At 46.6% G+C, this 14,839-nt stretch overlaps 1 protein-coding gene across 2 annotated transcripts in view; it reads left to right on the top strand.

Moving 5' to 3' along the window:
* The first annotated feature begins 335 nt into the window (after positions 1-335).
* PRR5 (proline rich 5) overlaps positions 336-14,839 on the top strand; it is a 61,271-nt gene continuing 46,767 nt past the window's right edge. For both annotated transcript variants that reach the window (XM_071551488.1, XM_071551485.1), the window contains exons 1-2: positions 336-505; positions 8,632-8,737. The gene's annotated coding sequence lies outside the window, so the exon portion shown is untranslated. The remainder of the gene's footprint in view (positions 506-8,631; positions 8,738-14,839) is intronic.

Here is a 14,839-nt window from a genome sequence, read left to right as displayed (position 1 = left end):
GAGTGTTGGGATGATGCTCTAAGGCACAGAGGGTCTCTGGGCAGGGCTGAGGGTTGGACTCACTGCTCCTTGTGTGTCCCTTCCAATCCGGTGTGTGCTGTGACGCCCCGGGGGCTGCCCAACAGAGCCGGGCGGTGCAGGCTCAGCCCCCGCCGTGCCCCACTCCGGCCGCGGGTGCCCGGAGGTCCCAGCCGGCCTGGGGTGGGTGGGTTCGGGCTTTCCGCGGTCCTGCGATGCCAGCGGCTGCCTCCCCGCGGGGGCGGCCCCGGCCCTCCTGTCCCCGCCCCGCCGGCGTGGCTTCCGCGGCCGCGCGTTCGGCATCGCTGCGCTCCCCTCCGGAGCATCGCTGTGAGCCCCGCAAAGGGCTCGGCTCGGCCAGGACCCCCGGCACTCCCGCACCCTCCCGGGCCGGGGCTTCGGCTCCTGCCCCCGTCGGCACCGACCGGGGTCGGGGGCAGCCGGGCGATGCCGCTGGCGCTGTGAGCCCCGCGAAGCCCGGGGAAAGGTAGGGAGGGTCTGCCCTGGCCCCCTCCCCGGCGGACTCCGGGTGATGAGAGGGGTGGGCTCGGGGGACTCCGGGTGATGAGAGGGGTGGGCTCGGGGGACTCCGGGTGATGAGAGGGGTGGGCTCGGGGGACTCCGGGTGATGAGAGGGGTGGGCTCGGGGGGCTCCCTGGCTTTGTTTGTGGCTGCGGAGCGCGGCGGGCACAGCCCTGGCAGCCGGCCGGGCGCTCCCTGTGGATGCCGGAGCTCGGGCTCGCAGGTTTCGCTCCCTGCAAAAACCAATAAGCAATCATTGGTAGTGCAGACGCTGCTCTCCTTCTCTTGTAGTCTGAAATAGCCATCTCAGGTAGCTGGAGTTGGCTCCAAATGTGGTCCTGCGGGCTGGGAGCTCTAAGCTTTATTCACGCGAGCAAGACCTCTGTGCCTGAGTAAGGTATTTTTTGCAGAATGATTTTGCATGTTTCCACCCTGGAGTGCATAATCTCCGACAGCTCCTGCCGAGATGGGCTTGTCCTTGTCTCTGTGTGTGTGTGCGTGTGTGTGTGTGTGTGTGTGTGTGTGTGCGGTCCCTGTTAATTTTGGTAGCTCGTAAGTGATCGTTGGGAAAGGTCCGGTGTCTTCGTGTTCTTCAGGAATACATTAAGTTGGATGTATGCCAGCATTTCAGTACTGTAAAAGCAGCGAGAGAGAACAGCCTTAGAAAAAGGTTCGAGGAGTGATTTAGCTCTTCTGATGTTCATAATTTCCAGCCAGTGTACTTGTAAGCATGTCATTGCAGGAAATAATCAGTTTTTGTGTTTACTAGAACATTAATGAATAATGGATATACAGGTCTAAAGCTAAATGCTGATGCTTCACTTAAATATTTTTCATTTCTTCTGTGCCACACACTTATTAGCTTTTAGGAAAAAGAAGAGTCTTAGGTGATGATTAGACAGCTTTCTTACAGTTTGAATAAAAGAAATAGTTAGGTTTAGGCCAGATGTGAAATAATGACCCCACCTGGCATCTGGTGCATAGCTGGGTGTAGAGCTGTGGTGCTGCCTGGCAAAGCTGTTCTTTGTCCATAACCTGCGAGCCAAATTGGAGCAGGAACTTTGTTTTGGAGTCAGGTGAAGGCTCTGGTTCCTCTGTGGCACCTGAGTAATACGGGACTGCCTATGGAACATGTATTGACAGGGATTTCGTGTTTATAACACACACCATTGATTGAATGACTTAATGCTTCATCTTTCTGTTTCTCATTAATAATCTAATTAGGGAAAGACTCCAGAAGGAATATGGAATTAAGGCTTGTTCCCTGTGGATATGCAGTAAAAAAGACATTGCAGAGCAGACACTGTAAGGGAATTTTCAGAAGTACTCACTCATCACCCAAGACAGCCAGATTTTGAACACTCCTAGGCTTGTGTTTAAGCTCCAGAGTAAATTGCTGGTTGCGAGTTCTTTATTTTCAGTTTTCAAACTTTTGTTTCCAGAGTGCTTTGGAAGACAGTGAGGGAAAGGTATCTGTGTAAGCCAAGTTCTGAATCTTTGGTGTTTAAGAAAATCAAGCCCTCAGCAGTTCTTGGGTTGCAGTCAGACCTCCTGCCACTTCCATGCTGGAGGCATTTCCTTTTAATTTTTAGGACAGATAGAATTACAGTTGTACATTTTAGCTGCAATAAAGCACACCAGTAAAATTGCTTTAAGGATTTGACTGGTTTTTTTTCAATATTGAAGCCTTTAGGATTAATGAACAGTTCTGTAAATGCACATGAAAAAGCCCAAGATCAGTAATAGAACTGCATGTGGCACTTAAGCTGTGAACAAAAGTAATAGGTGTGGCTAAAAATAGTATTTCCTCTTTCAACAATAGAGTTAAATATTGCAATGGATATAAACTGCAACAAGGTGGATTGCAGCAAGGTGGCTTGATTATTGGTGCAGCTCACCTTCTGGCCCACTTCTTTATTTTTACAGTATCACTCTTGCATGTGTCTTTGATAATAAACCACAAATGCAAACCAAAGAGCTGCTCTTTAAAGGAACAATTGGAGCTTTTTTGCTGCACCATAGACACACTATAATTTCTAGAATGTGTTCTGATCTTGCGCAGCTCAGCACAAACTGCTGAGCTGTGCTCAGGTCACGCCTGGATTTGCACGAGTTGCTGGTCCCGCGTGTGGGCACCAGCATCCTTACACCAGGAGGGAAATTATTAGCTCTGGTTCTGATAATTTAGCACTGTTTGAAGTGCTCCAATGTCACTGTTCAATAAATGCCTCCATAATAAGGTCAGTGAAAAATTTGCCTGTCCCATAGCCCTGTCACAGCCTCTCAAGGAACTGCTGAATTATGAGAGCTGGTAATTAATTATCTGCCTCCATCTGTGGCCCGGGGCTCCCTGACACTGAGCACAAAGGAGAACACAAATGCTTGTCCAGCAGCACATCCTCAGAGGTGTTTACTCCCCCCTGGTTCCTCAGGGTAACACTCATGAGTTTAGGGTGTGGATAAAACACTGGTTAATCAGCTAGAGCTTATTTAGTTAGCCCTTGCAAGATGGAAAATACTATGTGGGGATGATTTGAATTGAGTGCTGTTACTCTCTGCTATTAAAGAAATTGCCTGCTCTGCATCTCAGGTTGGAGTCGTAGGCGATTTTAAAGCATTATTTAAACTGTGGTTTAGATTTGTTTTAAGCAGAAGGGCCTGGGAAAAAAGAATAGGTGAAGATTTTCCTGCTTGAGGCTTCTTTTTTTTTTCCCCAGTAGTTGTGAAACCTCTGTATTAGGGAAGGAGGAAAAGGCAGCTGAAGGGAACCAAGCGAGGAGCTGTTGTGTGAGGTAAAATTCTGATATTGTTCTCTTGTGCCACCCTGCAAATACATTTGCATTTAAAATTTCCAGGCGAGCCAAAGCACAGGACCGGTGCGGGATGCTGAACAAACCTGACAGCTCACCCTGAAAACACCACCCAGCTGGGCTAGGCATTCCTTTGCTCCAACAATGGAGTTAGAGATTGTTTTACTGATTATGGATCTGAAACAAGGGCAGATTCTGACAAAAATGGGATGTCAATTTTTTCCTGCACTATTCTCACTTGAAAGATGTTTGCTTTCTGTCATGTTACCCTGTGACTGCCTGAAAACTCAGAGGAACTGTAAATCCCAAATACCTTTCTGCCCATCAGATAGCCACAGTGTACTCCTTTGTGTCACTCAGGCTGAAATTCAATCTGCTTGGGAGGCTGAGCAGTGGTTTGGGGCACAGTTGTGATCCCAGAGATATTGGATATCAGCACAGAGGTACCTTTATGTTGGCTGTGCGAGCAGACAAAGCAGCAGCTCCTGTGGGGACTGTGGTGGTGCTTCTCCTGTGCCAGAGTGAAACATTTCTGCTTAGGGCAGTGTCATACAGGATCCAGGCTGATGCCAGCTGAGGAGGGGATGGGAAAGCCCAGGGGGTTTTACCTTTTCATGGGTAAAAGTTGTGTGTCTGCAGTTATTGGCAGTAAGCCGTTCCTGGGCAGACAGAGCAAGGGTGCAGAGCAATGTGAGGAGACTGAGGGCTGGAAATGGGAGCAGAAAGCCAGTGATGGGTTAAGGTGTGTGTTGAGTGTGAGCAGCACCCACGCTCACAGGCCTGGAACAACCCAAGGGCTGGTGGCCAGGCATGGTGCAGGGAAGCAGTAACCAGGACAGCTCAGTTGTCCGTGATAGTCCAGTAATGAATGGAAGAATAACAAGCTTTACACGTGCACTGTGGGTGCATCTGGGTCCCTGGCTTAAATATGGGACACCTGCCCTTCTAAAGTTTGAGGGAAGGGAAAGAGCTGGTTAGGAGAGCAAAGGGACATTTCTGAGGAATGATTAAAAATCCTTAAATATATAGATTATCTAAGAAGCCAAGACACCTCCACTTTCAGATGTGGGTCCCCAAGAGATAATCTCTCAGCCTTTGGGAGAGGGTGCCAGTCGATTTAACAGGCTGCAAAAGAGAGGGTAACTTGAAGGTCAAGAAAAGCTGCTTGGAACAAAGCTAAATAATCTTCCATGAAAAATTCTGGTTGGGTTGTTGGTTGGGGTTGTGTAAAGCTCACAGAGAAAAGGCTCTCCAGTCAGCAGGGCAGCTCCTCGCTGGGATCTGACTGCTGTGTGCTCTGCTGGAAGGGACAGGCATTCCCTGCTGCCTTGGATTGGCTGCCTGTACGGAAGGGGATGGACTGGATAAATTAATAAATCTCATTCCATCCTTAGCCTCTGATCCAGGAAATACTTGGTGACTTATCTCTCTGGCAGCTGACACTTCTGCTGATACTCTCTAAACAAATGCTGTAGCATCCCCTGTGCTGCTGTGTCCTGCAGGGAGGGAGGTGAGGGAAGGCACTGCTGTGGTGAGCTCAGCAGGCCGAGCTGGAAATACTGCTGGGTTTGCATTGACTCTGCTTATTTGTGTCCTTGGGCCCATGTGGAATTCTCCTCCTGAGGAACAGCTGGAGAGCAACTGGCTTGGGGTGTTTTCCTGCTTTAAGTTCCAGCCATTACTGGTGAAAAAACCAAATAGTGTATATTCTTGGACAGTAGTTGCCTCTTCCTTTGCTGAGACTAGACACAACAGTCTTGCTGAAATGTGAAGAGCCACTTGAGAGGGTTGTGCAGCTCTGGTGAAGTTGCAGGTGATGCCCAAAGAGATTAGAAGGGCTGAGGGCCATGATCCAGAGCTGGGGAGAGCTTGCAGCTTTGGGGCAGTCCCAGCAGGTCTTCAGGCCAGGATCTCAGCTCTGTTTATGTTTGGATTTAATCCCATTTCTTTCAGGTTCTTTTTTAGAATGTGGTTCCAAGAATTGAAAGATGTTGCAATTTTGAACATAGTTATTTGTTCTGGTATTACTGTGTACTGGTGACATTGTGCTGTTTCTCTCTTCAGATACAAGGTCAGTCAGCCCCTGAAAAGCTTGACCAGACCACTGAATGTTTTGATGTCAGAACAGGCAGTCTTTCCTTCACCAGATTTCTCCTTGTATCCCAGAATAAACCAGAGCTTATATAAATTGGACATGCTCTTCCTGCAGAACAGGTGGAATTAGAAGGGCTCCAAGATGGTGTGTTGTTGCTAGATAGGGAGGACTATTTTTGTTCTGATTCATATTGGCTGCTTTAAAAGTTGGATACAGCTTGCCTCCAGTATGAATGGTTTATTGAAGGGTAGGCAGGGAAAACAGTGATAAGGATTTACAGTGCTGGCTTAAGGATGAGCCTCTTCTAATTAAGTGTAACTCGAGTCCCCAAATTTCCTCCTCTGGTGACTTGGTATGAGGTTTTCACTTCCTGTGTTGTCCATTTGATGTGGAGATTTAGAAGAAAAGGAGCTGTGAAATTTTGCTCTCTTGGTAGCAAAGGAAACCAGAAAGCTGAGAGAAGTTAAGTGATCCTCCAGGAAGTGCGTTAATCCAGCTTGGGTGTGCTCCTCCAGCCCCTCCATAAGCTAGTACTGCTGCTTTTCCTTTCACCACTATATTCATCTTCCTTTCTGTGAAATATTATAGTAAAGTTCTCTCCAGGGCCACTTCTTTTCCTGTGATTATCTACTTATATTGTGATCTGGAGAAATACCTGCAAGCTATATTTGGTGATTTCTGCTGATTACAATGAGTCAATTAATTTTGCATCTAGTTTTCTCTCTAAGAGAAACACACACTGTTCTCTGCATAGGGATGATTTGGGTTTATAGTATCAATTAATTTTTAAAATATGGGCCCCAGGGATTCCATACAGAGTCCTGGTGCACTCCTGGCTGCTCCACTGGTGGTGACCATGACTTTGTGGTCATTGCTCATTTGTTTTGCTGGGGTTTGTGGTTGGTAAATTGATTTCCATTTTGGCAGTGGAGGACCAGGCAAAGGCTGCTGTCAGTGGGTTATCAAACTTAACAAATTATTGCCTTGGTTTGGCATAACAAACCCGCTACTCCTAAATGAAGTGCCTGGTATGAATTATCCTGTAGTGTATCCTGTCAGTGAGGTCTGAATCAGTCCAGGTCCAAGTGCCAGGAAAAGGACATTCAGGTAGCAGTTCTGGCATCCCTGAAGACAGAATGTATTGGAAAATTTGGGAGTCTCATGAAATATCCAAGCCAGCTTTGTTTAACTGAGAAGGAGCTTGGAAAGTTCATATAAGAAGCCAGATGTTGGCCCCAAGTAGTGAGATTTGCTTGTGTGGACCACATTTGGCATTACAGCATGCTTCCCAAATTAATTCTGCAATGTGTAATCCCAGCACAAGTTGATTTTCCATTTTATTCTGCATGACTTTTGTTCATTTATCATTATTAAACAATTTCCTGGAGATACTCAGGCTTAAGTGTGTGTTTGTATAACTACCAGAATTGTCTGCAGTTGCACAGACAGGACAGAAAGTATTAATCCATGAGAAAAGATTATTTTTTTCCCATTTACAGCACTGTGCATACCTTGTTAGTCATGAAATATTTCTCAGTGTACCTGAATATTTAACTTGGAGAATGATCCCAGCCAGGAACAAGATGCAAGATTAATACTTGGCATCTTCATGTACAGTAAATTCTTCTGCTGTTTTTAGGGTCAAGTTTTTAACATTGGTAATACACTCCTTGGTATCATCCCTTTTTAAAATTTTTGTTGGGAAAAGAATATTTATTAGCTGATTTAAATTAATTAACTTAGTTTCCATTTCATGGAATTTTTAAAAATGTTTAATGAGAGATACAACCGAATTGCAAGCTGTTACCTACCTCTGAATACATTGAGGTCTTTCCTAAACTCCCATGTAGATTTCTTGATCATTCCCATTTTAATCCTGACCCTCACAATTATTTTGTAGCATGTGGCAAGTTCTGTAGATGCTCATTCTGGTAGCTGTTGTCATGCTTATTAAACAAATAGTTCCAGTCCCTTATTTATCTGCCTTAGTAGCTCTTGTTTATTGGTGATTTTTTTTGCCTTTAAACCGCTGGGTCGAGGCACTGAGACCACCTTGTGTTAGGCAGAGCACAAACAAAAAACTAAATGCAGTCCATGCCCTGCACATAGACACTCTTTTTATGAGTGAGGGAGATTCCTCCTCACTGCCTTGTCCTCTCCAGACTCAGTTGCCACTCTAGCTGCATTTAGAAAGTATTTCTCCATTTTAAAGGGAAAAGAATTAAAACTGAGCACCACTCTTGCTGAAACAATCCCTGTGCTTGTTGGAAGCTGTAAGAATTTAAGTTTGTAGGCACTACCTATGAGCTTTAGGCAGAAATATGATGTTCTTTCCTCTCTTCCTTGCCTTGCTTTTCCTCTCATTGAAGCAAATGGATTGGTGAATGCTTAAGAGGAATGTGCCTCTCCTATTACACATCTCCTTTGCTTGCCTTCTTTCAACAGTTTCTCCCTTCAGTGTTAAACAAGAGGAGAAGAAAAACACCCTCAAAAATGAAGATACTCTGTTAGGGCCTTATCCTGTGAAAGGATGTTCAGCTCCACTGACATATGGGCAAAGCAGTAAAGTTCTTACTGGGCCTAAAATCTGCCATGACAAGAATGAGAAAAGCACCTTGAAATTGCAAATCGTTGCATTGCTGAGCACGAACTCCTGTGTGTGGATGGAGCTCTGAACCCTTTGTAGGCTCCAGTCTGGAGTGGCTTTGTAGGCAGCAAAGCTTCAGAGGCAGAGCTGGCAGATACCAGAGGGCAGAACTTTGGCTCTTTGCTAAGCATTCCTTGGTTTTCCTTTGGTTTTCCATGCAGGTGTTTATCTGTACAGAGATGTGTATGGATGAACATGCAGACACATGATAAGTACCAGATGGCTGAGCCACTGCTCTTGAAACAGTGGCCAGTGCTCAGCAGGTTTCACATGTCCTTCCTAGTGCCTGGTGTAACCTTGCTTGGGCAATTGAAGGGAATATGACTCCTGGAAAAACACAGTGGGTATCTGGATGATGTCTTTCTTACTGCATAGCTGGTGGCAGAAGTGTGTGGGGCTTGCTGTTCTTTTGGGCGCGGAGAAGGCATGTCCAGAGCCTTGTGTGGTGATCCCATCAGCATCAGCTGCTGGGAAATGTGGATGTGGCTTTGAACAGCTGGGACATACCTCTGAATGCTCCTTCCTTCATGCTCTTGCAGGGAATGTGGAGAATGCTGCCTGGCCATGAAGAGCAGTGGAACAGCTGACAGACACATTCATGGGCATTGCTGCTCTCTCACCCCAAGCTTTACAAAGCCTGGCAAGGTACGGCCAAGACCCAGCCCTGAAAAGCTCAGAATGGCTTTTTTCCATGAGCAATGTTGACACAGCTTGGGGCAGGATACCCTGTGCTTTGATCTTTGGGGATGACCCAACTCTTTACCACTGTGTGTTCCCATAGAAAGTCCAGGGGTGGGTTGTGGTTTGGGGTGGCCATAGTGATAGGAGAAATCCTGGAGGGGCATGAGGGTGTGTAGGCACCCACTGCTCCTGCTTTGTCTGACCCCAGAGCTCTGTGAACACGTCCAGAGATCCCAAACTGAAGCAAATAAAGCTGTTTGGTTTGGTCCCCCTGCAGTGATTTTGGGTTTTTATTAGAGACTGTGTATCTGCTGTGTTGCACAGTGTCCTGCCTGCCCCTGGAATCGAGACAGCCATGGAGCAGATCTGTTAAGCTGATAAAAAACAGGAAAAACCAGTGGATTTAGTGGAATCTGCAGACAGTTGGGGGCACTGAGCAGCACAGCATGGTGTGCTGGGAGCTGGTGCCCTTGGTTGGGGTGTGCAAAGTCAGGGGGGATGTTTAAAGTCCTTTAAGAGAGACTTGCATATGTTTTAAAACTACCTGGTTTTGCTGACTACAGCAAAGCTCCAGTGTTGTACCTGGGGAGCAAAACCTTTAGCATGCTGGTGCTGCAGGTCCCTCTCACACCAACTCTCAGTTTGGCTCTCAATTTCTTAAGTTTTTGCTTACTGAGAGAGGTTAAATGGGTTGTGGTGCTTTGGGTGGGGACAGGAGATGCCTGGGGATGGTGACTCTGGTGTGGCAAACAAATATCAGTGTTCGCATAGTGGTTTGTAGCTGCTGAGTGGGGTCTGATGAGCCAGGGCTTAGACTGTCATGTTGCAGAGTTGGGTGAATTCTGGAAGGGTAAGAAGTTCTAAGTGCAGGGTTTAAATGAACATGTGTAAAGGGGTCAAGTAATGTATTTAGAGTAGCTACAGGTATCTATTATTTCGCATTGAGTTTTTAGGTCTAGCAAAAATGTGTGTCAATGATCCAGGAGTTAATGGACAATATAGATCAGGCTTTTCACTGATTGAGCCACCAGCCATCCTGCAGGAAGAGCTTTCCAAACCCAGCCTGCTTGGCCCATAGACAGGGTTTTCTTCCTTGTTTCCTTTGCAGTTGCTGAGCCAAGCCAGCATCCCACCTGCCTGCCATTCACCCACCAGCCTCGCCAGTGCCAGGCCAGCTGTGCAGCAGCAGTTGCCTTCTGTCTGGGGTGAGGACACACTGTCAGGCCAGAGGCTCAGGAAGTAATTAGAAGGAGAATTTAATTTGCTCTTCAGGCACGTTGGTCTAAGTAGCTTTCCTTCCCCCGACAAAAGAATTGGAGGTGTTGAGGGGGATGGAGAAAAGAAAATTATAGGAGGGAAATAGAGGGAGGAAAGAATGGAGCTGCATCCTCGCCATCTGTGCACTTGGGCTGATGCAGCTGCTCTGCCATTGATACGGTGCTGTCTCTGCACCCAGCACAGACAGGCAAGTGACTTGTGTTGTGAACACAGATCACTGAAGATTAATGCTAGTAAATAGCCTGCTCACAAAAAACTGCCCCAAGGCCAAGCCTCTAGCTGCTTGAAACCTTTAAGTATCCTCTCCCGTTTATCTTGTTTCTCTCTTCTCTTCATCAAAGATTTTCTCAGAATTTGGGAGCCAAAGATAATTTCAGCACACATGGTTTTTCTGGATCAGATCCCATACCTCTGAAAGTGGCACAGTCAGTTTTGGAGCATTAAAAGGTTGTCTGGAAGCATAGGGGAATGGCCAGTTGGAGCTATAAGCGGGACTATTTTGATGCATAAAGTGAGTTAAAGATGTGTTTAAATGCTTCATTAGCTCAGGGCCTCCATCTGCTACCTGGGACTGCACAGTGTCTGACAGTGCCAGCTCCAGAGGCGTGTGCACAGTTATTTGTCCTTTATTTGTGAAGAAAATACACTTTGCATCTAGAGCTGTGGAGAACAGACAAGCATGGACTGCAAGGTCAGAGAGCCAAAACTAAACCAAAATACCAAGGGTGTAGTGTGCTTTTGTGAATGGCTTCAGATCCCTTTGTTGAAATGATTGAGCACTCAGTGGTGTCTGAGGGTTTCCCCAGCACAAGGTGTGTGGAGTCCACCTGTTCCTCTCCCAGAGTCACAGGCTCCTTGGGGTGCTCTCCTAACAGCCTGGGGTCCTGATCCAGTATCTGGGGACAGCAACAGGGATACCTTGTACAGCACTACTTGTGATGCTCCTCTCCTGATATTACTAATGATAGAGATTTGCCACAGATTAGTCACTGCCAAGTGCCTGAGCCTTCAGGCAGTTGTTAATCCCTGAGAGAAGCTTGCAAGAGAGTTATTACTGAAAAACTGATTATTGTTTGGAGGCTCAAGGTGTCTCTCATAATCATTCAGAGGGGATGCTGGGATGACAGTTTTTACGTCCCTGATATTTGCACTGTAGGACTATAAATTAGTGATGGCAGGAGCATAAAAAAATAGATGGGTTAAATCCAGGTGCTTTTTTTCCTCTAATTGCTGCTACTTCTCTTTAACTCTTCTTTTTAAAATCTGTTTATTTCCCACAAAGCCTTTCCCTACACACTGCCTCCAGCATACCAAGTCCTGACTTTGCTGCAGTTTATCCACTGATGGATGATTGAGAGAGCCAGGAACTTGCCAACTCTTGTGTAAGTCCAAGCCCAATACTCACATCTCCACACTCTTTGTCAGCCAAGAGACATGAGACCTGCTCCCTCCTCCCATGGCGTTTTATCCTCTGATATGCCAGTGTTCTGTGCTCACTAGAGAGGAGTCAGATACTTTCTGTATTCTTCTCTCCTGTTACTCAAGGGGCTCAGGCAGCAGTGTGTGCTTTGAGAATGGCAGCAGATGCAGTCTCTGGAGCTGTGTTCTCATGTTTCTGGGTTTCCTCAGGAAGCTTTTGACCAGGCAGATGCCATCTCATGCAGAGTCAGTCTGACTCTGGGAGTGTAGTAGAAATGTCAGAGGAAATATAAGAAGTATCTGCCTTGCAGCTATTTGCTCCCTTTCTCCCAGATCTGCAAGGCTGGTGGAGCAGAAAGCATCTCAGTATTGCATCTGGCAGCTTCACCGGGTCCTCACTCTCCCTGGAAGCAGAACTGGCACCACTGGATCTGCACAGGGACTGGAGAAAACAGCCCCTGGGTAGAGCAGGGAGGGGCACAATGGGTAGCAGTGTCATCTTTTCTTAAATTTCTCTTTGCAGGCTGGGAACCCATCTGTAACGAGCTTAGCATGAATGAGCTGCCTACTTAGTAGTCTTAATTTTTTTCTCCGTTGTCCTCCAGTTATTGAATGCAAGTGACAATTCTGCTTTCAGGATTCCTGACTGTAGAGTGCTGTCTCTGTAAGGATTGGGCTCTCTTATCTTTTTTTTTTTTTAATTTCTTTCCCTGTCATCCTGGTGTGGTGACCCTAGAATGGAGGACTGCAGTATTTCCCACTCCTTTTGCCCAATCCATGCCACCCAACCACAGTCTGCCTTTGCAGCCAGGGCCTTGTGAGCATCTCTTGTCCAACTCCCCTGTAGGTTCTGCCTGTGTCTGTAGCCTGGTGCCAGTGCTGGCTCAGTGATCCCTGCTGTGGTCGGGAGTAACCCCAGCTCTGCTCAAAAAATAGAGAAGTGTGTGCCTGAAAGGAGCTTAGCCAGAGCTTGGTGGGTTGAGCAGAGATGCCTACGATAATGCTGGTGAACCTTAGAGCATATTCAGCAAAGCCTACAGATACTTGAAAAGAGACACAGAAAGTTGTCTAGGGGGATTGTGGCTTGGGACTTGGTCATTGCTTTTCTGCCCTGCAAACTTTAAATTCTTGCTGCCCTGCAAGTCACTTTTGGCCCCTGACTGTTGGCAGGTATCTCTGTGTCCCTGTCCTGATGCTACATCCAAAGCTGGCAGTGCCAGGAGTGGTAGGTGGAGTGAGAAGGGTGAGATCTGTGTCTCTGAGCTGGCAGTGACTCTCAGCTGCCCAGGATCCATCAATCTCTTAATCTCTCCATTGTTCTCAATAGGAAGCTCCTGTTTGTGGAGGTGCTTGTCCAGTTGGGTTCAGAAGCTGCTGTTCCAGATGAGGTCTGGCAGCTCTGCAGGCAGGCTGGGCTGGGACAGGGGCTGGCTCAGGGGGGTTGGGCGGGACCTCCCCGAGGGGCAGCAACTGCTTAGAAATAGGGGCACAAATTGCTGTGTTCCCTTTGTTTTCCCACCTCCCACAGTTCTTGGAAATGAGGAAGGAGGCCAATAAAAAATGTTGGCATTTCAGTCAAAAGCAAAGGCAGCTGAGGGGGAATGCTTTTTTTTTTTTGGTGGTGTGGAGAGAAATGTTGCTGCAGAGATAGTGCAAGGCTGCTGTGCAGAAAATCCTGCCTGGGTTTGCTCGGTTTTCAAATCCAGGGGCGAAGCAGTTGCCAGTTCTTGTCCCTCAGATTGCTTGAAGCAACTGAGGCAGCAAAGGAGACCCAGTGGGTGCTCAAGTGAAGTTCCTCCAAAATGCCCTCATTTACACTCACTGCATCCTTTTACAGTAAAACCCTTCAAATGATGCTTCAAAAATTCATGAGTTCAAGTGCTTTAATGGAAGCAAAGGAGAGACTTTTCTGTCTTGTCCTGAAAGAGGCTGTGGGAAGTTCAAAGGGAACCTTTAGCGTTCAGTTATGCTGCTCTCACCCATGCAAGAACTCTTCTCCCTGGCTTAACCTGAAGCTTTAATGTCTTATTGAAATCACTGTGGCATGTTGACTTTCACATGAGACCAGTAAATGGGCAGCCTGTAAACCAGGGCACTAATCCATCAAATGGGAATTTAGTTCACAATTATGCATGCTATGAATAGGATTTTCTAATCTTCTGCTGAAATTGTTGAATATTTTGCTATGATTTTCATCAAGGCAGAACCATCCCTGGAATTGTTGAAAGACTGGCCCGAAATTCTCTTTTTTGCTTTTGATACGTTCTCGCTTTTTCTTTGCTGCCACGGAGTTAAAGTTGACACTGTTTAATGCAGAGCTTTCTCCAACATTTTCATCTCACTTTAAGAATAACACCAAGGCTTTTCAGGAGAACTTCTTGCCTTTAGGTTTTGATGTTCATTAGTTTGTGTCCTCAGAGATATAAAAGCAGATTAAGTGCCACTATTGCAGCAGAAAAGAAACTCAGCAATAACATGCAACAGAAACAGGCTGTCAGCAAAAAAAAATCAGCAATGAGAAGTCAGCCGTAAAAACAACCTAATTATTGTGTGAGGTACAATGTTGCCCCAGGGAAAGTCAACAGGAGCTTTCCTATCCTTTTCTGTAGCCAGAACTCACTGGAATCCATCCTTTGGTTACAATTTGAAGTTAGAGAATGAGTTTTAATTCTGTTAAGGGAAATTTTTATTTTAAAGGAGAAAGATCAGGGAGGGAAAGCCCAGAAGACATAGTGCCATCTTTTTATTATATCTGGCAAAAAAGGAAAAAGTCTTTTACAGGGTGAAAGATTTTTGGGAAGTGGGGATAGCATAGGCTGAACCCAGTGGTTCTGCTTGTTGGGACCAGCTGCAGAACTGACCAGGGAAATGGTCAAGAGCACAAAAAGCCTCTTGCTTCATAGGCTGAAATAAAGCTCAGAGGCCCAAAGGAAAATCTGCCTGGATGTAACTGGGGGAATGCAGCCAAGAGTACAGATGGCACATTTTACATTGATGTCTTTGCGCTTCATTCTTCCCATGCACTTCTTTCCACACTTCTGTTTGATTGAGCTGAGCTTGTAAATTCTGAAAGAAGGCACCAAGCTTTTGCCATCTTGAGCCAGAGATGTGCTGCCCTGTCACTGCAGCCCCAAATTAAAATGTTCCTGTAGGAAAAGGTCCTTTGTGGTGCTTCTGTGGCTTTTAAGATGGCAGAGCTCGAGCTCCTCAGCCTGCCAGGCTGATAGGGGCTTAATTGCAATGCCCATTTCCAGCCAGGGCTCTGGTTCTTGGCTTGAGCCTTTGCAGGCTGCAGACAGGAATTCCAGAGCTGCTTTGCTGGCCACTCAGGGCTGAACTGAGAGCCGTGCTCAGGAACACTGCAGTCAG

The sequence above is a fragment of the Pithys albifrons genome, chromosome 3 (assembly GCF_047495875.1).
Source record: "Pithys albifrons albifrons isolate INPA30051 chromosome 3, PitAlb_v1, whole genome shotgun sequence".
In the NCBI taxonomy this organism is placed as follows: Eukaryota; Metazoa; Chordata; class Aves; order Passeriformes; family Thamnophilidae; genus Pithys; species Pithys albifrons.
Note: the sequence above shows the minus strand (reverse complement) of the source record. Positions and strands in the feature narration are given on the sequence as shown.